Source organism: Mobula birostris, chromosome 13, assembly GCF_030028105.1.
Source record: "Mobula birostris isolate sMobBir1 chromosome 13, sMobBir1.hap1, whole genome shotgun sequence".
In the NCBI taxonomy this organism is placed as follows: Eukaryota; Metazoa; Chordata; class Chondrichthyes; order Myliobatiformes; family Myliobatidae; genus Mobula; species Mobula birostris.
Window position 1 is genome coordinate 2,374,287 of NC_092382.1, and position 20,534 is coordinate 2,394,820.

At 45.7% G+C, this 20,534-nt stretch overlaps 1 pseudogene; it reads right to left on the reverse strand.

The window, feature by feature from the left end:
* LOC140208211 (NACHT, LRR and PYD domains-containing protein 3-like) overlaps positions 1 to 20,534 on the reverse strand; it is a 169,444-nt pseudogene that overhangs the window by 131,017 nt on the left and 17,893 nt on the right.

Genomic DNA, 20,534 nt, shown 5'->3' on the forward strand with positions numbered 1-20,534 from the left:
TACTAGATAACAGATTCCAATATTACAAAGCCAGAACAAACAATAAAAACTTTGGTATATGTCCTTTTCCACTCTACACATTTTATCAATGTTCCGCAGAGAGTATCCCATCCGGGTACTTCACATCTTCACACGGCTACCGCTCTTCCTTTAACTGAATGAAATAGCGGAGAACTGTGGACACAGCTGAGCACATCATAGAAACCAACTTCCCCTCCATGGACTCAGTCTACACTCCCCACTGCCTCAGTAAATCAGCCAACATAATGAAAGATCCCCACAACCTGAACATTCTCACTTCTCACCCTCCCACTGGGGCGAAGATAAAATAAAACAGAAACATACCACCCAGGCTCCGTGACGGTGTCCATTCGGCTGTGATAAGCGAACTGAATGTTCCCCAGCAGGATGCGTGGACTCCTGACCTCACAGTCTAAATCGATGTGACCTTGTACTACATATCTACCTGCACTGTACTTCCTCTGTAACCAGAATGAGTTGTCACACTCTGGTATCGTTTTACCTCAATGTACTGCTGTAATATATTCATGTGTATGGATAATACCGAAGACACGGTTTTCACTCTACTTCTGTACATGTAAATCAAACTAAAGATTCCCCATTTTAATCGAGTGGAAATATTAGACACCTGGCTTGCTCCTTTGGAACTTCTGGAGGGAGTGTACACATTTCCGACAAACCCAGATAGATGAAAATAGAAGACTTAATTCTCGCATTAATAGGGCCAGATATTGAGAAGCATTTCGGCAAGTAATAGCAAAGGAAAAAAGATGGAAATAAACTTCCCAGTCCCCGAGAGGACGTGAGAGATCTGGATCTCACTGTCCTGTCTGAAAGGGGAAAGATGAAACTACTCATACACGTGGATCAGTGTCCCGAGGGTGCGATTACTCTGTTTAACCCTCGAGTCTGCAAGAACACAACAAGCCGAACGGCCGCTTCCAGTGTAAAACAATTATCGACCCCAGGTATCGATCTCGGTGAAGTTTGGATCCGATACCTGGCCGGCTGATGGGGGTAAAGTTTTGCAGGTACAACTGAACGGATGGGTTCAGTCTCGGCATCACCACCTCATCCCGCTCCTGGGACCAGAACAACCGGGGCTGAGCGGCGGCTCATCTCAGGCGGTTCGGTGTGACGGTCCCATAACACGGACCGACCATGACAGGTTGTGTCCAGGAAGCGGGACGAGGCTGCCAGTTCCAGGAAGTTAACGGGACTCTCTGCCCAACAAAAGTTCCCTCCTCCACGGGATCGGTTTCAGAACTCATCGATGGGAAATTGTCGGTCTCGTTCTCCCCTCGGGACCAAACGGCGATCCGATTCAACAGAGAACGGAAAGTAAACCATTGCCCACCCGGAGACTGTGAGAGCGGCGGCGGGGCCGCGGAAGCAATCGGAAGCAGATCAGCGTTTGAAATGGGAGCAAGAAACTGGATCACGTGATGGGTGGAGGGTCTCCTGTCTGAGCCGGTTCCTCAGCTCCTCGGTTCCCACACTCTGCCCGACCTACCTGCCGCACTACACATGTAATTTCATATTTCCACCAGCTTCATTTTAAATTTTTCTACGGTACCTTCGCCGTCTCCATCGCTCGCCGCAACCCACCTCGTCTGACACACAATTCAGACCTGAACAGGTATTGTACAGGTTTCATTCATATAACTTCTATGTTTATAAACACTGATTTCTATTCACATTCCTCCGGCCTCACTGGACAGGAACACTGAAACATCAAGTGAGAAACAGCAGGAGGTGGCCATTCAGCCCCTCCAACCATCAACAAAATGACGGCTGCTCTCCCATCTCAGCCACATGTTTCTGCCCGATCCTCATTTCCTCGGTCTTCACACATCTGCCGGCCTCTGTTTTATGTGAAGACGATCAGAGATCGTCATCGTCCTCCAGGGATCAGTCTGCTGAATCTCTGAAACAAATACTCTCTAATCTCCTTGATAATCCTCCATGGAATTAAAATCCATCTTCTGCAGCCCCGTGTTGCCCCAACCACTCACTTCCCACCCCCGTTACTATTTCCACCTTCCCACCTCCCCCCTCACCTGGATCCACCTCTCACTCCCCAGCTCTTGCCCCATCCCCACCCCTCACCTTTTTTCTCTGACTATTTCCCGTCCACTCTCAGTCCAGAGGGAGGGTCTCGGCCCGAAATGTTGACTGTCCATTTCCCTCCATAGATGCTGCCTGAACCACTGAGTTTTGCCGGCAGTTTGTTATTCGGTCTGTGTAACCCGTGTTAGTATGGGGAGCAGGATTTTACACCATATTCCAGCACAATCTCACCAAAGCCTAAATAATTGTTACGGTAATTACCAGACTTAAACATGAGAAAGCCTGCAAATGCTGGAAATCCAAAGCAACACACAAAATGCTGGAGAAGCTCAGCGTATCAGGCAGTATCTATGGAAAAGAGTAAACCGTCGACATTTTGGGCAAAGAGCCTTCTTCGTTACTGAGGAAGGAGAAGGAAGATATCTGAATAAAAACAGGTAGGGGAAAAGAGGCGAGCTGGAAGGTGATAGGTGAAGTCAAGTGTCGTACAGGTCAAGGGCTGGAGATGAAAGAATCAGAGACGTGTTAAAAGGAGAAAGGTGAAGGAAGGGATCCAGGGAGAAGTGATAGGCCGGCGAGAAGAAATGAAAGTTCACAGTGTGGAATAGAGAAGTTTGCGGGGTGGGTGATTTGTTTACTGGAAGGAGAATTCAATATTCATATAATCAGGTTGTGGGATGGAATACAAAATGTTGCTCCTCCGCTCTGAGGGTGGTCTGATCTTGGCACAAAAGGAGGTCATAAATCGAGACATCGGAATGGGAATCAGAATTAAAATGTTTGGCCACTGTGAAGTCCCCCTTGTGGTAGATGATACCGAGATGCTCAACAAAACGGTCTCCCAACTTATGGCGGGTCTCACCAATGTAAAGGAGGCCGCATCGGAAGCATAGGACACAATGGATGACCCCAGCAGATTCGCAGGTGAAATGTTGCCTCACCTGGAAGGACTGCTTTGGCCTCTGAATGGAGGTGAGGGAGGAGGCGTACGGGTCGGTGTAGTACTCAGGCCGCTTGTAGTGATAAGTGGGTGGAGGGAGATTAGTGAGGAGGGATGAATGAACAAGGGAATTGTGGAGGGAGTGATCCCTGTTGAAGGAAGAAGGCAGGGTGGGAGCAAGGAAGTTAAAGATATGATTAGTTGTAAGATCTATTTGGAGATGGTGGAAGTTGCAGAGGCTGAAGGGGTGGTAATTAAGGACAACAGGAACTCTATCACTATTATAGTGGTGGGAAGATGGGGTGAGCAGGAACGGAAGGAAAATGGAGGAGAAATGAGTGAGGACAGCATCAATGGTGGAAATAGGACAGCCACATGATGGGAACAGATGTGGCGGAAGCGAAGAATAATATAATGTACTTTTGACCTTCACCCTACCCACTGCACCTGAGCCCCTCACCATTTAATCAGACTCAGTGTTTCTGTTTCTCCGACAGAAGTGGTGATCTCACATTTCCCACATCGGGCTCCAGCTGGCCTGTTGTTCCCACTCTCTTCTTTTGCCTCCGTCACCCCGAAACCTCTCGACAACAGACACAGAACATAGCACAGTACAGCACAGGAACAGGCTCTTCTGCCCACAATGGTGTTCTGAACCAATTAAATTAGTAATCAAATGTCCAACTAAACTAATCATTTCTGCCTGCACCATGTTCACAATCCTTCCATTTCCCTCACATTCACGTGACAATCTAAACACCTCTTACCAATCCCCAATATATCTGCCTCCACCACCACAGCAGGCAGCACATTCCAGTCGCATCACTCTGTTGGGGGGAGAACTTACCTCTCACATCCTCTTTGACACCACCTCACCTTAAATGCAAGCTGTCTGACATTAGATATTTCAACCATGAGAGAAAGTTATTGTCTATCTACACTACCTATGCTTCTCATAATCTTATAAACCTCTACCTAGTCTCAGGCCAGCCTGCACCACACTAGAGAAACAATCCAAGTTTTACACTGGAATGATCGAAGTGTCCTGGGAAATGGACTTGTGTGGAACATTCAATTTAAATTCATTCTCCTACAGCACAGAGTTTGTCCTACCTCTCGTTACAGCTCATGCCTTACAACCAACGTCCACCCACCCGACCGGAAACTTCTGCTTCATTGCAGAAGGAAGAAAATCCAGCCCCATTTGCAGAAGCACGAAGCCAAAGACAAAGTCCAGACACTGCCAGTTCCATAATCCTGGAGCCCGATCCCAGGATTTTAGTCCAATCACCAACACTCTCAGGACTCTTCCCAGTCGGTAATACGCTGCGGTGTCTTGTCTGTTCCCAGTTCTAAAACTAACACCTCCCTCGTCCCAAACAGAACTGGAACCTGATGATGCTTTAACTGGGCAGGGAACCCAGGCTATGGGTCACCAGCAGCTGGGAATATATTTTAACTTTTCTCCAGCAGGTAAATTGAGTACATTTGTTCACCATGTTATTGCTGAGCGGGATCTGGAGCAGAGCAATTCGCCACCACAACTCCCGTAGTGTAACAAGAACAAAATCTTTTAATATAAAATTGAAAATAAATCACTGGAAGCTCACTACAGGTTTTTCTTCTTTTTGATGTACAAATATTGACTGACTGCAAGATGTTAGCGACATTCTAATCAGATTTGTATAAATGCAATCCCTACATTCATTAGTTATCTTCTTCATTCCAACAAAGGATTCACATTCCAGGCAGTGAATGCTCAAGGCATCCGGGCATCCACACCGGCTCCAGAGGCCACTGAGGGGCGGTGACCAGAGAGCAATAGAAATGTTCCAAACTCCTTGCAGCTCTGGTGGGCTGTTACCCTGGTGATGGAGGAAGTGGTTCAGGAGAACTAAGTGAAATAAGAAATAACAGACTCAACCTGACATGCTTTGAGCTTCATTATGACAAAGATGAACAGAGAACACTCGGCCATTTTGTAATGGGGAAGCTAAAATTCCAATGTCTGTTTTAACCCTGTATCGGGGTGCATCCAGTAAATCTGTTGGTAGTTCCATCCCTACAGAACTTCCAGCAGTGCAGAAGCTGTTCCGAAATCAAAACACGCTGTTGGATGCGGCTTGTCTGTTCCAAATGTCACTATAGGATATTTACAAAGTCCATCACACAATGCATTGTGGTGATAACCATTAAGTGTCCTTCTCTGTTCAACTGAGTGTTTAAAAATTCCATCATATTCTTGTGTCTGCAAATAACTTATAACTACAATCAACCACAGGCATTGATGTAGGTTTTATTCAGATCCTGCTACTGGACAGATTGATGGCAGGGAAGCTCCCCAGATACAATTGAATGGGTTGAGATTGTGACCTCAGATACAATATTCCCTTCCTGTTAAAAACTTCTTGAACCCATCCACTCCATCCAGACCTCATGATTTCATTGAGGTTCCTGTTCCCAGAGTCACCATCCCACCATTGAGAACAGACCCAGAGACACCAAATTCCCCTCATACTTAAAACCTTTCATTCCAGAATCACTCTTGTGAACTTTGTAAACGAAAACTGGAATAAGCACATTTCCATGAATAACAGAAAATTTGCTGGCTGGATAATTTATTCAGAAAACCTGTGTTTTCCATACTGCCCCAATAGCTGTCTCAAGCTATCTCCTGATGATCTGATATATCTGTGCGTGGAGCCGAAAGAGATGGGAAGATCTTTAATGATAACTCTGTGCCTGAATTTACTTGGGAGTTAGATATAGAAACGAGGAACGTTAGTTAAGTCATAGATTGTATAGGGATTACACATCAGGAGCTTGCTGTCTTGATATGAATTAGGATGTATAAATCCCCTGGGCCTGAGAAGGTGTACCTCGGACCTTATGGCAGGCTAGTGCAGAGACTACAGGAGCCCTGGCAGACACGGAATGTTTCAAAGGTATGGTTAATATCAGAGAAATATCTACAATATACTTCCGGAAATCATTTGTCTTTGCAACCATGTTGCTGGTATTTAAGGAACTGAGTTACTGGGGTAGGTTTGAACTGTTATAAACTGATTCCCTGATGCACAGAATGACGGCAGATGTTAGCAGGGGTTCCCAATCCTTCTTATGCCATGGACCCCTACCATTAACCATGGCATCCGTGGACCCCAGGTTGGGAATACCTGCTAGAGGTATACAAAACTACGATGGTAGAAATAGTGTGAATGCGTGCAGGCCTTTGGCCTTCAGGTTGGGTAAGGTCATGGGTTTAGGACAAAAAGTGAAATATTTAAAGGGAATTTGAGGACCAACTCCTTCACTCAGAAGGTGGTGCAAATGTGGATGCAGGTTCAATTGCAGTATTGAAGAGAAGTTTGTGTGGGTACATGGATGAGGGAGGTATAGATGTCTATGGTCTGGGTGCACGTGGATGGGTCCAGGCAGAGAATGGCACAGATTAGATGGGCCGAAAGCCCTGTTTCTGTGCGGTAAGAGAATGAATTACATTGTGCGTCCTACACAAGTCCATTTCCCAGGAGACTTCAATCATTCCAACGAAATCTTCTAAAAAACTGCAAATACAAGAAATACTCTACAGATAAAGAATATCTGTGGAGAGGAACAAAGTTAATGCTTCAGCTCCAACACCCCGTGTCAGAATAGCTACAAACAATTTCTGATTTGATTTCAGGTCTCCAGCATCTTGAGTGTTGCTTTAATTTCCAGCTGCTCACAGACAGATGACAGTGAATGGGAATTTCCAAACACGGTGACAATACTGAACCCGAGGTAGATAACCAACAATGCAAACACTGAACAGATCATTCCAGATAGTCACTACCTCTGTGTATTGAGATGACCTCGCAGGTCTATTCGATCTCTCTGATCTTTGGTACGTGTGCCCATTCAGCCGTTCTAACCATCAACAAGATGGCGGCTGCTCTCCCGTCTCAGACACATGTTTCTGCCCCATCCTTATTTCCTCCATCCCTTCAATCTCCACACATCTGCCGACCTCTGCTATACGTGAGGACGATCACTGAGTCTTCACCACCCTCTGTGGTGGGGATTTACAGACATTCACCACCCTTGGAGTGGGGACATTTCCCCTCATCTCAGTCCCGGACAGTCCACCCCCTTTTTCAGAGACTGGGATCCCTGGTTCAACCGGTAATGATGTTGTGCATTTTAATGTGTTCACCTCTCAGTCCTCGATTCTCCAAATGGAAGGGTAATCGCATTTGATCTTTCTTCATATGATGACTCACCACTCCAGGGATCAGTCTGGTGAATCTTCATTGCACTCTCCAATGTCTTTGTTAATCCTCTATGGAATTAATTTCCAACGACTGCAGCCCCATGTTTCCCCCTACCTACTCTTATCCCACCCCTGACACTACCTCCACCTTCCCACCTCGCCTCTCACGTGCATCCACTTCTCACTCCCCAGTTCTTGCCCCATCCCCACCCCTCACCTCTCTTCTCAATTTCCCATCTACTCTCAGTCTTAAATACCCCCGACCTGGCTCCACAGCTGCCTCTGCTAATTTCACAAATTCACTACACTCTGACTTTGTCTGTATCTCTGTTATAAATAGACGCCCCTCTATCCTGAGGCTGATTCACCATTTTAATTGTGTGGAATTTGACCGCCTGGATTGCTGATTGGGATCTTCTGTCGGGAGAATTAAGTGAAATGCATGCATCTTTCAGTAGCCCGGATAGCTGGATAATAATGAATAAATGGCCGACAGGTCGGGGAAGTTAACAGGACACACTGCCCAACATCAGACCACCCATGTCAACACTCGTGTCAGTACTCAGTGATGGAAATGTGGTCTCTCCCCCGGAGGACCCTGTACCTCTCCCGATCCCACAGACGATCCGCTTCAATAACGAACAGGAAATAACCACCGCCCTCCGGGGGCTGTGTGCATGCGCAGAGTGATTATTGCGCAATCAGAGCGGAGGGTCTCCCCAGGGAACAAATTCCAGTGACTCACTCCGTGGGGGAAAATCAAACTTACCCCTCACATCTCCTTTAACCTACCCACTCTCACTTTAAATGCATGGCCTCTTATCTCATATATTTCAACCCCGGGAAAAAAGATATTGTCTATCTACTCTATAGATGTCTCTCATGAACTTATAAACGTCTATCAAGTCTCACCCCAGCCTGCGTGTGTCCAGAGAAAACAACACAAGTTTGTCCAGCCTCTCGTTATAGCTCATGCGATCTAATCCAGGCAATATCCTGGTAAACCTCTTCAAAGCCCCAACATCCTTCCTAGAATGGGGGCAACCAGAACTGTATGAATTACTCCAGATGTGGTCTAACTAGTTTTATAAAGCTGCAACACAACTTCCCGACTTTTCAACTCAGTGCTTCAACTAATAAGGACAACCACGCCATTTGCCTTCTTAACCACCCGATCTAACTGTGCAGTCTCTTTCAGGGAGCGATGAACTTAGAGTCTAAAATCCCTCTGATCATCAACACTGTTCAGGGTTTTGCATTTAACAGTGTACTGTCTCTACATTCGAACTACAGGTCTGCCAAGATGATCTTCACCAATCAAATCTCACTGAGATTTCTCAGGTCCTGTTGAATTTATTGCCAAGTGCATAAGTACGGGAAGGTACAGGTACAGAGAAACATTGACTTGCAGCAGCATCACAGGCAGGTGCATTCAGATAACACACAGAGCAGAAATTATACAATTCTCTGTCAGTAACAATATAGAAATATGTTTTACGTCATCCTGCTAACAGGACCAGAACAACAGGGGCTGAGTGGCGGCTCATCTCAGACGGTTCGGTGTGAAGGTCTCACATCTCGGACCGACCCCGGCAGATTCTGTCAAGGAAGCGAGGCGAGGCCGCCAGTTCGGGAAAGTTCATCCCCTCCCGCTTCAGGTTTCACCGATCACCTTGTGTTTCTCTCTCCCTTTCCCACCCCCACCTTTTATTCTCCAGTCCTGCCGAAGGGTTTCCACCTGTAACGTCCCAATTCACTCTCACTATGGAATGAGCAAAGTCACTTTAACCCTTTCTCCAGCAGGGAAACCGATAATACCTATACCCTGATATAGGAGACACCACTTACATCTGATCCCGTAACCGGATGGTGTTCAGTGCGGTGCCGGGTAACCACAGTCTGACTTCCTGGATGAGCGATAATGGACCTGGATCAGAGTGCTTAAGCTGCACAGACAGTTCAGTCTGAGATGAGGCATAAATTGACATTTTCGGACTCCAATGGGTGCTAAATAACTCGCACATCACCTGACAACAGATGACGGGCGCGCAAGGTTTCCCAAATGGTCTCATCGTGAGCCCGGGAGCGCGAGAGTAATGAGCTCCGCGAGAGCGCGCGTGTCGGGCAGTGGGCGGGGCGGTGAGCTGAGCTGGTGCGCGAGAGCCCCAGGGAGTCTGCACCGGGATTGACAGGGAACGGGGAGCGTGTCTCTCGGTCCGATACCGTGCTGTCCAGCACCCCGAGTTAGTCATAAATCCGACCCCCTAACGCAGCTGGGGCACATAAATAACCCACAAAGCTGGACTGTACCTCCTCCTAAAGATGCCGCCTGGCCTGCTGCGTACACCAGCAACTTTGATATGTTTGCGTAAGTAATTAATGTTTGTTTTCAGTTCAAATACATAAATAAAGTCCTATCTCCCTCCAATGCAATCATTATACCAGCTTACATTAATTAAATTGTCAGAGTTTTTTCTGGTCAGCGGACCAACATGCATAACCGGACCACACGGGCCCCTCAAAACTGCTGATGCAGATACTGACATCATTGCTGAACTGATCCAAAATTTCATCATGCATTCCCCATGTCCATCCCTGTAATACTTCAAACCCGCTGTTTATCAATAATCTCGGCCTTCGACAGAATCAAAGACTTAGCGTCCACTGGCGATAAACGAGAAGAGTTCAAATAGCTCACAATCGACACAGGAACAATAGATGTATTCGTCTGAAATAAGAAACTCTGAAAACGGAATGTGTGTCCGCTGTACAGCTCTCACACCCTTGCTTTGAAACAGGAGGCCATTGTTTTAGAACTGATCTTAATCTTTACCTAACCTGTGGAAAATGTAAATCATGCAAGCAGGAAACAGTTGGAACACAAAAGGCACCACAGCCAGAAGCGATTTCAAAAAAACAAAAATCTCCTTGATCGCTGATCCAATGCACAGACAACTCGGCGTTTGGACATAAAGATCGGAAATAAATATCAGAAGCTGAATTACTTCACCTTAATTCCCGAAGAATACTCTGATAGTGTGGATACGGTGTATCGTTTCTTACAAATAACCCCGGCCACCGCCCCACACGGATCTCTCGTAACCATGGTAACAGACACAACACTGGAGGAACTCAGCAGGTCAGGCAGCTCTATGGATGGGTGTAAACAGTCGACATTACGGACCGAGTCCCTTCATCAGGACTGGAATGGAAAGGGGAAGCAGGCAGATGATTGACTGATTTGGAAGGTGCAGTTTGTTGTTCTGTGAGACTCAGTGCTCAGGGTCTGTGAGCAAGCAGCAGCCTGTCCCGGCACATTCCTGAGAACAGGGAGCGGCCGTTAGACCCTGGCCGTTAGGCCATTTCTGTGGGTAGGTTATTAAACTGCACACAATACTCCAAATTAGGCCTCATAACCCTCTTAAATCATGCAATCTCCTGTACTGAATACTTTAATTTATGAAGGCCAATGTGCCAAAGATTTCTTCACTACCTTATTTAGTTGTGCCGCCACTTTCAATGGATTGTGGACCTGTATTCCCGGGCGCCTTTATTCTACCGCACTCCTCAGTGCCCTACTGCTCACTGTGTAGTCCTATCCTGGTTGATCCTACCGAAGTGCAACAGCTGACAGGTCTGCATCCAATTCCATCTGACATTTCCCTCCTGATACAGATCCCGCTGCAAACCCTGATAGTCTTCAATCGCTGTCAAATACACCCTAAACCTTGGTGTCACCCACAAATTTGCTGATCCGGTTAATCTAATTATCATCGAGGTCATTGATATAGATGACAAACAACGGATGTCAGCACCGATCCCTGCGGAATTCCACCAGTCACAGGTCTCCAGTCAGAGCGGCAACCATCTGCTACCACTATTTGCCTTCCTCCTCCATGCCAACGTCTACTCCCATTTACTACCTCACCCTCAACACCAAGAGAATAAAATTTATTAATCAACACTCTATGCAGGACCTTGTCAAATGCCCATTTAGAAAATATCCAGTGCCTTTCCTTCATCAACTTTCCTGGTAACATTCCTCGTGCCTTCTTCAAAAAACTCAGTAAGATTGTCTAGAACACATGAAGTCATGTTGGATATCCTTAATCAGTCCTGTTTATTTAAATACTCCTATATCCCGTCCTTCCAAGGTCTTCCCACGACTGATGTCAGGCACACTGGCCTATAATTTCCTGGTTAAATTTGGAGCCTTTTTTAAACAGCAGATCAAAATTAGCTATCCTCCAATCTTCTGGTACTTCCCCTGTCTTTGAGCATAACATAAACATATCAGCTACGTCCCTGTAATTTCTGCATTCGCATCCATTGGGGTCCGATGGCTGAACTTCTTAGTCGCTGGGGATATATACACTCGAATTTGCCCAATATGCCAAACACTTACTCATTCATACTCTGTATAACATCCATGGCCTCACTTCTCCTTTGCCTCACTTCTATAGATTCTCTTCCTGAGTGAACACAGAAGCAAAAATCCACTTAAGAACTCCTCTATCTTTTTTTGCTCCATGCGTACATTACCATTCTAATAATCCAGATGATCAATTGTGCACCCTGCAATCTTTTGCTTTTAAAATATCGGTATAATCCCTCACCTTGTCTGCTAGGACAACCTTATGCCACCCGATAGCCATTCTTTCCTCAATGTTATCCTGTATTTCCTCGACTCTAAAAGTACCTCACATTTTTTCTACCTGCCTACACCTGTTATGCACCTATTTTTTTTCTATACCAGGGCCTTAATCTCTCTTGATAAACTGGTATATTTACCTTTTATTCGGACAGGCACATAAATACATTGAAGTCTACAAATTGTATCTTTCAAGGTTTCCCATTTACCAAGTATTCATTTGTCAGAATATAGCCAATTCACACTAGTCAGATTCTTTCTCATAACATCAAAATTGTTCTTTCTCCAATTCAGCATCTCAACCCATGGAGCAGAGCTATCGTTGTCCACACTTCCTTTGAATCTGATGACATTGTGATCACCGATACAAAGAATTTCCCTACACAGACTTCTGTTACATGTGTCCTGTCCCAGTCCCTAATGGGAGATCAAGAATCACACTTGAGTCTTTGGGACTTCAATGTACTGATTAACAAAACTTTTCTGAAGACATTTGTCAAATACATGAGTACATCTACTTAATTTACAGTATGAGAGTTCCAGTCCGTATGTGGAAGGTTAAAATCAAATTATAACCAATTATGTTTCTTGCAATTTTCTGTAATGTCTACTAATTTGTTCCTCTAAATCCCTCAGACTCTTGGGTGGTCTATAAGACAGACCCATTAACATGTTTAAACAATTTTAATTTCTCCGATCTACCCATAAGACCTCACTGGATGAGTTGCCCCATCTGTCCTTACTGCACACTGCTGTGACATTTTCCCTGAGTAGTGAAGCCACCCCTGCCCCTTTAATCCCTCATGCTCTGTCGTGTCTAAAACAACATAACCCCAGAAAATCGAGCTGCCAGTTCTCTGCAAGCCAGTCTCAATAATGGCAACAATATCATAATTCCATGTGTTGATCCATGACCCAAGCTCATCTGCCTTTGCTTCAATACTTGTTGCATTGAAATATAAGCAGCTCAGAACACGAGTCACAACATGGTTAACCTTCCATTCCTGACTCTGTCTGAGGTCTTAACAACATCTATTTGAGAAACTTGGATAGGTACATGGATGGGAGGGGATGGAGGGCAGGTCAATGGATCTGGACAGATTAACAGTTCGACAGGGAGATCAGGAACTGTGCACAGTAAAGCTCCCGGTGTGGGAAAGGGAGAATAGGAATCATTCGCAGTAAAGCAGCCGGTGTGGGATATGGAAACCAGGAATGGTGCACGATAATATCCAAAGACCGAGAATTGTTTGTGGAAAACCCCCGTGTGGGATTGGAGACTGGGAAACATACATAATAAACACCCCAGCTGTGGAATACCAAGACTGGGAACCACAATCTCAGGGTGGATTTGTTCAGTGACTTGTGATCAGCCATGACGAACATCCCTGACATTGTGGATGAATAAATATTTAATCCAATAATTCTGGCCTCCTCACCACCACTTCACCCTGCTCTCTTCTCCCTGCCTCTCCCTCACCCCTCCCAACTCGCCCCTTCTACTCACCACCCATCAACCTCGCCGTCCTTTCTCATCATCCCCCCTAGTGCTCACCCTCCTACCCCTCCGCACCCCACACCTTCAGCCCCAATCCCATCTCCCTCGCTGCTCTGTCGTTGACGTCATTCTCACTCGCCTGTCTTTCCTCGCCGCCCAACCCGGTCACAAATCCTCCTCAATGTACAGCCCACCGTCCCTCCCTACTCACTGATGATCTCACCCATCCCTCTCTCCTTGTCAACCTAGTCACACCCCTCCTTACTTGCTGCCCCCCTCACTCACCCATTCCTCTTCGATGCCTCCTGCACACCCCTCCTTCGACATCCCACTCACTCACCCCCTCATCGACATTTATTCTACCTTCCCCTCCTACTCTCCCTAACCCTATCTCCTACTATGTCACTCCCTCACTCTCCCCACCATTTACTCCTTCCACACTCTCACTCCTCTCTCTCTCTGCCTCTTTCCTTCATCCTCTCTCCTATTCCAATCCCCTCTCTCTACGCTTCCCATTACCCTCTCACCATCCATCCCTCTCACTGCCCTTTCTTTCCCTCGCTGTACTTCTCCCCCTCTCTATCCCCTCGCGCTAGACCTCTAACCCTGCTTTCCCTCTCCCCACCTCACTCCCCCCTTTGTCCCTCTCCCCTTCTTTCCCTCCCCACATCTCACTCTCTTACTCCACCTCTCTCTTGCCCTCTCCCTTCATTCCCCATCTCTCTACTTCCCCCACACAATTTCAGCTTCCCCCTCTCCACCTTCCACACACTCACCCTGCCCTTCCCCTTACCCTCACGGTCTCCCCCTTGCACTCACCCTTACATCAACAGCAGTTAAACGTTTAGTGGGATCTGTGACTGGGAACACTGCAGGTTCCATACCCGAGGGTAATGTTCGTTAATTTAAAGAATGCCGCAGTTGGGAATGGCACAGACTGGTTTATTTGAAGGAATCTTGGAATTAAAAAAAAGCAACTGCGGATGATGAGAGCTGAGGTAAAAATAAAATTTTGTAAACTCACAGCAAACAGGGCAGTAACTGTAACTTGTAACGTTACGGGTTCGAGACCATAGGTCATGTTCTTTATATCACGTTAAGGGTTCTATCACTCTACCCTGCAGCAGAAATGGATAAATACAATATTAACAAACAACACACATCAAAGTTGCTGGTGAACGCAGCAGGCCAAGCAGCATCTGTAGGAAGAGGTGCAGTCGACGTTTCAGGCCGAGACCCTTCGTCAGGACCATACAATACAATATTAAAGTGACTTTGTTCACATCAGACTGAGAGTGATTTGTCGAACCGGTTCCATTTGATTTCAGCAGTTGTGAGGAACGTGTGTGTGGCAGTTTGCAATGTGTCAAAACGCTGTTGGACTATTCTTGGGGAATTACTGTGTGAACCATTCAACATTTGATATTTATCAAATGTTCCTGTTAAACGAAAGGACGGGGATGAAAAGACTCAAAAACATTAGAGATAGCCGGGAGGTGATAAACTTGATCAAGAAGGAAAAGGAAATGTATGTAAAGCTTCAGAGTTAGGATCAAACAGAACACATGAGCAGTATAAATACACCAGAAAATAACTAAAAAAGGGAATTACAAAAGCCAAGAGGGGTCATTAAAAATTCTTGGCAAGTTGGATTAAAGTGAATCATAAGCCATTCTATACATTCATCAAGAGCAGGGGAATAACTAGGAAGAGAACCTAATGCGTTCTCTTCAGTAATCATCTCGAATCACATCAGGCTGGCACCATCCCCAGCATTCACAAAACTGCATGTTATATTATATCAAAGAACACCTCACAAATAACTTCTTTGGAAAAGATCTCTAGTTCAGTTGATGACCTGAAGCATCATTGTGCCTATTTTAAAACACAGAAAGCAAAGCAACTTTGTCTATCAAAATGGAGGATGTAAAACAGTTCCACAAAATGGCAGTCTCCATTTCAAAGCACGAGGCAGGAGCAAAGACAACTGATCTGTCTGCTTCCATTGTCCTTGACCCATGAGACTTCGACATTTTCTTCCAGACTTTAAATCCACCATCATCAACAAATTGACAATAATGAGTTAAATTGTTCCCAATTATCACCATTCTGCATTGATATAAAATTACAGTGCCACAGTGTGTCCAAATATGTCTGTAGATCAACTGCTGAGATATTTATCAAATTAACATTATACAGACAGGCTGCAACAGGGACAGGAGTAAACGGTCCAGATGCACCGACCTCATAACACAGCCAAAACGGGTTCTCGCTAGATAGATAGATAGATAGATATACTTTATTAATCCTGGGGAAATTTGGTAATTTGGGTAACACAGCCAGACGGGTTCTCGCCCACATAACCTCGCCCCTGAGATAATGAATTTGATTACTGGTGTCCCATTCTGTGCCCCATCCTGGGACACTGATGGCATTACTGGTGTCTGAAACCGAGCCCCATTTGGGTCTTTAAATAGCATTACAGTGCGCCATTCTGCACCCCATCATGGGACGCTGATGGCATTTATAGAGACCCTTACTGAGACTAATCCTGGGGCATCGTGGGAAAATGTTTGTGTTTCCATCGATTTTGGGAGAGAGAGGATGTGGTGGATGCAGTCGTCACAGAGAGTTACAAGGGATTTCAGCCACCCAGAACAACAGGAGTTGTATTCTATGAACGTCTCGGAGATGGGGTTGTTTTCGCTGCAGTTGGAAGTTTCCACATCCCTTAAGAGGCTAACAATTATACCAGTGCCCAGGAAAAGCAGTGTGAGTTGCATTAAAGACTATCGTCCACAGCAATCACAACTACTGTGATGAAATGCTTTGAGAGGTTTGGATGACGAGAGTTAGCTCTGCCTATCGCAATTTTCCTGTATCCGTAATAAGTCACAATGCGAACTCATCGGCTCATCACGAGGCTTGTTTCTCGACTAGAGCTCAGTGTGTAATGCAATTATTCTGACAGTTCTGATCAAAAATCTCAAACCCCTGGGACTTTCTGCCTCCCTCTGCAACTGGATCCTGGATTTCCTCACTGGAAAACTACAATCTGTGCGGATCGGAAATAACGACTGCACTTCGTTGACAATCAACACTGGTGCACCTCAAGGACTTATGCTTCGCCCACTGCACTACTCTCTCTGCACCCATGGCTCTGCGGCTCGCCTCAGCTCAAATGCCAGTGACAGATTTGCTAACGACACCGCTATTGTTGACAGATTTTCAGATGGCGAGAAGGCAAACAGGAGTGAGATATATCACCCAGATGAGTGGTGCTGCAGCAACAACCTTGCACTCAACATCGGTAAGACCAACACTGTAACTGTGGACTTCTGAACGGGTAAGATGAGGGCACAGACACACCAATCGTCATTGATCGGTCAGCAGTGGAAAAAGTGAGCGACTTCATGTTCCTGTGTGTCAACATCTCTGAGGATCTATCCAGTGGCCAGCGTATCGATGCAGTTACAAAGAATGCACGTCACAGACTATATTTCATTAGGACTTTGACGAGATTTGGGATGTGACCAAAGACTCGCAGATTTTACAGTTGTACCATAAAAATTGTCCTAACTGGCTGCACATCACTTGATATGGTGGGGTGGGGTAGTCAGGAATGTTGTCAATTCAGTCAGCTCCATCATGGGCAGTGGTCTCCGTAGCATCCAGGACATCGTCATGGAGCGATGCCTCAAAACAGCAGCATCAGTCATTAGGGATCTGCTTCACCAAGGACATGCCCTTTTCTCATTGGTATCACCAGGAAGGTGGTACAGGAGATTGAGGGCACACACTCAATGAGTCAGGAACCGTTTCCTTCCCTCTGCCAATTGATTTCTGAATTGACATGGAACCCATGAACCTACTTCACTGAATTCATTTTTGCAATAACTTATTTAATTTAACTTTTAGTAACAGATACTTACTGTAATACAGTTTCTTTCTATTATTATATATTGAATTGTACTGCTGTCACAAAGCCAATAATGTTGAAACATATGCCTATGATATGACACATCGTCCTGATGACTCTTCGGGGATTAATTCTGATTGGTCCATCGGGCTGAAGATCCACTTCCCATGTTCTTCTCCGTTCCCCAATAACAAACTGTGCAGATAGACAGACAAAGATCACATTCCCTATCCCTGGGACCCAATCACAGCCGCTGTGGGGCAGTAATGCCACTGCTCTGCTCGTTGGAGATGGGAAACCATCTTTTTCATTTCACTTTCCACACAGCCAGACTCTGGACATTGCCGATTTGGGGCTGTGTTCATAGGGATATCCCAGGCTTTTTGAAGCAGACTCACTCCACTGCCCTGAGAGGACACTTGCAGTGTGGACGGTGCTGCAGCAGCCCCGGGGACATCAGATCCTGGACTCAGACACTGGGCATTGGGCAACAGCACAACTGTATAATTTCATATTTCATAACTTTCATGGTTAGTTTCTCCCCGGAGCAGCGAAAGTATAACGTGCAAGAATGTTGTTGGTCAGTTATCAGACTGGGACAACGAGACAATTACTGCTCTAGGAAAAAGAGTAGTTACTTTACTGAATTAAAAATATATAGTTTAGTACAATTTAGCAAGACATTTGGCAGAGTCCCACATGGCAGATTAGTCAAGAAGGTCCAGGGGTTTGGCATTCAGGATGAGGTGGCAAACTGACTTCGACATTGGTTTCACGGGAGAGCCAGTAAGTGGTGGAAGATGGTTTGACTCTCTGACTGGAGACCAATGACTCGTGGAGTGCAGCGGGGTTCAGTGCTGGGTTCATTATTGCTCATCATCTCTGTCAACGATCTGGATGATTTAATTACTGCAATAGTTATAGAACATAGAATAGTACAGCACAGTACAGACCCTTCAGCCCACAATGTTGTGCCAACCCTCAAACCCTGCCTCCCAGATAAGCCCCTACCTTAAATTCCTCCATATACCTGTCTAGTGGTCTCTTAAACTTCACTAGTGTATCTGCCTCCACCACTGACTCAGGCAGTGCATTCCACGCACCAACCACTCTCTGAGTGAAATATCTTCCTCTAATATCCCCCTTGAACTTCCCACCCATTACCTTAAAGCCATGCCCTCTTGTATTAAGTAGTGGTGCCCTGGGGAAGAGGCACTGGCTATCCACTCTATCTATTCCTCTTATTATCTTGTACACCTCTATCATGCCTCCTGTCATCCTCCTTCTCTACAAAGAGTAAAGTCCTAGCTCCCTTAATCTCTGATCATAATCCATACTCTCTAAACCAGGCAGCATCCTGGTAAATCTCCTCTGTACCTTTTCCAATGCTTCCACATCCTTCCTATAGTGAGGCCACCAGAACTGGATACAGTACTCCAAGTGTGGCCTAACCAGAGTTTTATAGAGCTGCATCATTACATCACGACTCTTAAACTCTATCCCTCGACTTATGAAAGCTAACACCCCATAAGCTTTCTTAACTACTCTATCCACCTGTGAAGCAACTTTCAGGGATCTGTGGACATGTACCCCGAGATCCCTCTGCTCCTCCACACTACCAAGTATCCTGCCATTTACTTTGTACTCTGCCTTGGAGTTTGTCCTTCCAAAGTGTACCACCTCTCATTTCTTCGGGTTGAACTCCATCTGCCACTTCTCAGCCCACTTCTGCATCCTATCAATGTCTCTCTGCAATCTTTGACAATCCTCTACACTATCTACAACACCACCAACCTTTGTGTCATCTGCAAACTTACCAACCCACCCTTCTACCCCCACATCCAGGTCGTTAATAAAAATCAGGAAAAGAAGAGGTCCCAGAACAGATCCTTGTGGGACACCACTAGTCACAATCCCTCAATCTGAATGTACTCCCTCCACCATGACCCTCTGCCTTCTGCAGGCAAGCCAATTCTGAATCCACCTGGCCAAACTTCCCTGGATCCCATGCCTTCTGACTTTCTGAATAAGCCTACCGTGTGGAACCTTGTCAAATGCCTTACTAAAATCCATATAGATCACATCCACTGCACTACCCTCATCTACATGCTTGGTTACCTCCTCAAAGAACTATCAGGCTTGTTAGACATAATCTGCCCTTCACAAAGCCATGCTGACTGTCCCTGATCAGACCATGATTCTCTAAATGCCCATAGGTCCTCTCTAAGAATTTTTTCCGACAGCTTTCCCACCACAGACGTAAGGCTCACTGGTCTATAATTACCTGGACTATCCCTACTACCTTTTTTGAACAAGGGGACAACATTCACCTCCCTCCAATCCTCCGGTACCATTCCTGTGGACAACAAGGATATAAAGATCCTAGCCAGAGGCTCAGCAATCTCTTCCCTTGTTTTTTGTTCAGCAACAGGTTATTTGCCTTGGTCCGTACTCATTAAATTAGTTTACAGTAACTCTGTAGTCAGAGCTTTTCTTGTGAACATACCAGGCAGAAATTGGCCACTCAGCCCATCGAACCTCCTGCCCCACGCAGTGAAATCATGGCTTTCATTCCACAATGCCCGCCTGCAGCTTTCTCTAACTGATCACAACTCCACCCACCCCCACCCCCCACTGTCTGCTGTGTCGAGACCTTGAACAGAATCAATGTCTTTGCTTCTAAAGGAAGCTGAGGACATCAGTTCGAAATACCCACAATAAACACAGTCACAATGAGAAAAACAACATGCATTCATCTGAAATGACAAGTTTTGGAAACAGAAGCCATGTTGGCTAAACGGCTTTTCGCACACTTGCTTTGAAATCGTAACCCCTGATTCAAGAAGTTTTTAACATTGACATAAATTGTGGAAAATCTCAACCGTGCAGACAGGAAAATGCAAGAACACAAATACCACAACCAACAGAAGAGACAAAATAGAGCGATTAACTTCTTGCAATACACACAAAATGCTGGAGGAACTCAGCAGGCCAGGCAGCATCTAGGAAAGGAGTCCTGGCCGAAGGGTTTCAGCCTGAAATGTCCACTGTTCACTCTTCTCCATAGACACTGCCTGGCCTGCTGAGTTTCTCCAGCATTTTGTGTGTGTTTCTCCGATTTCCAGCATCTGCAGCATTTTCTCTTGTTTGCGAATATCTTCTTGGTCACTGATCCAAAACATA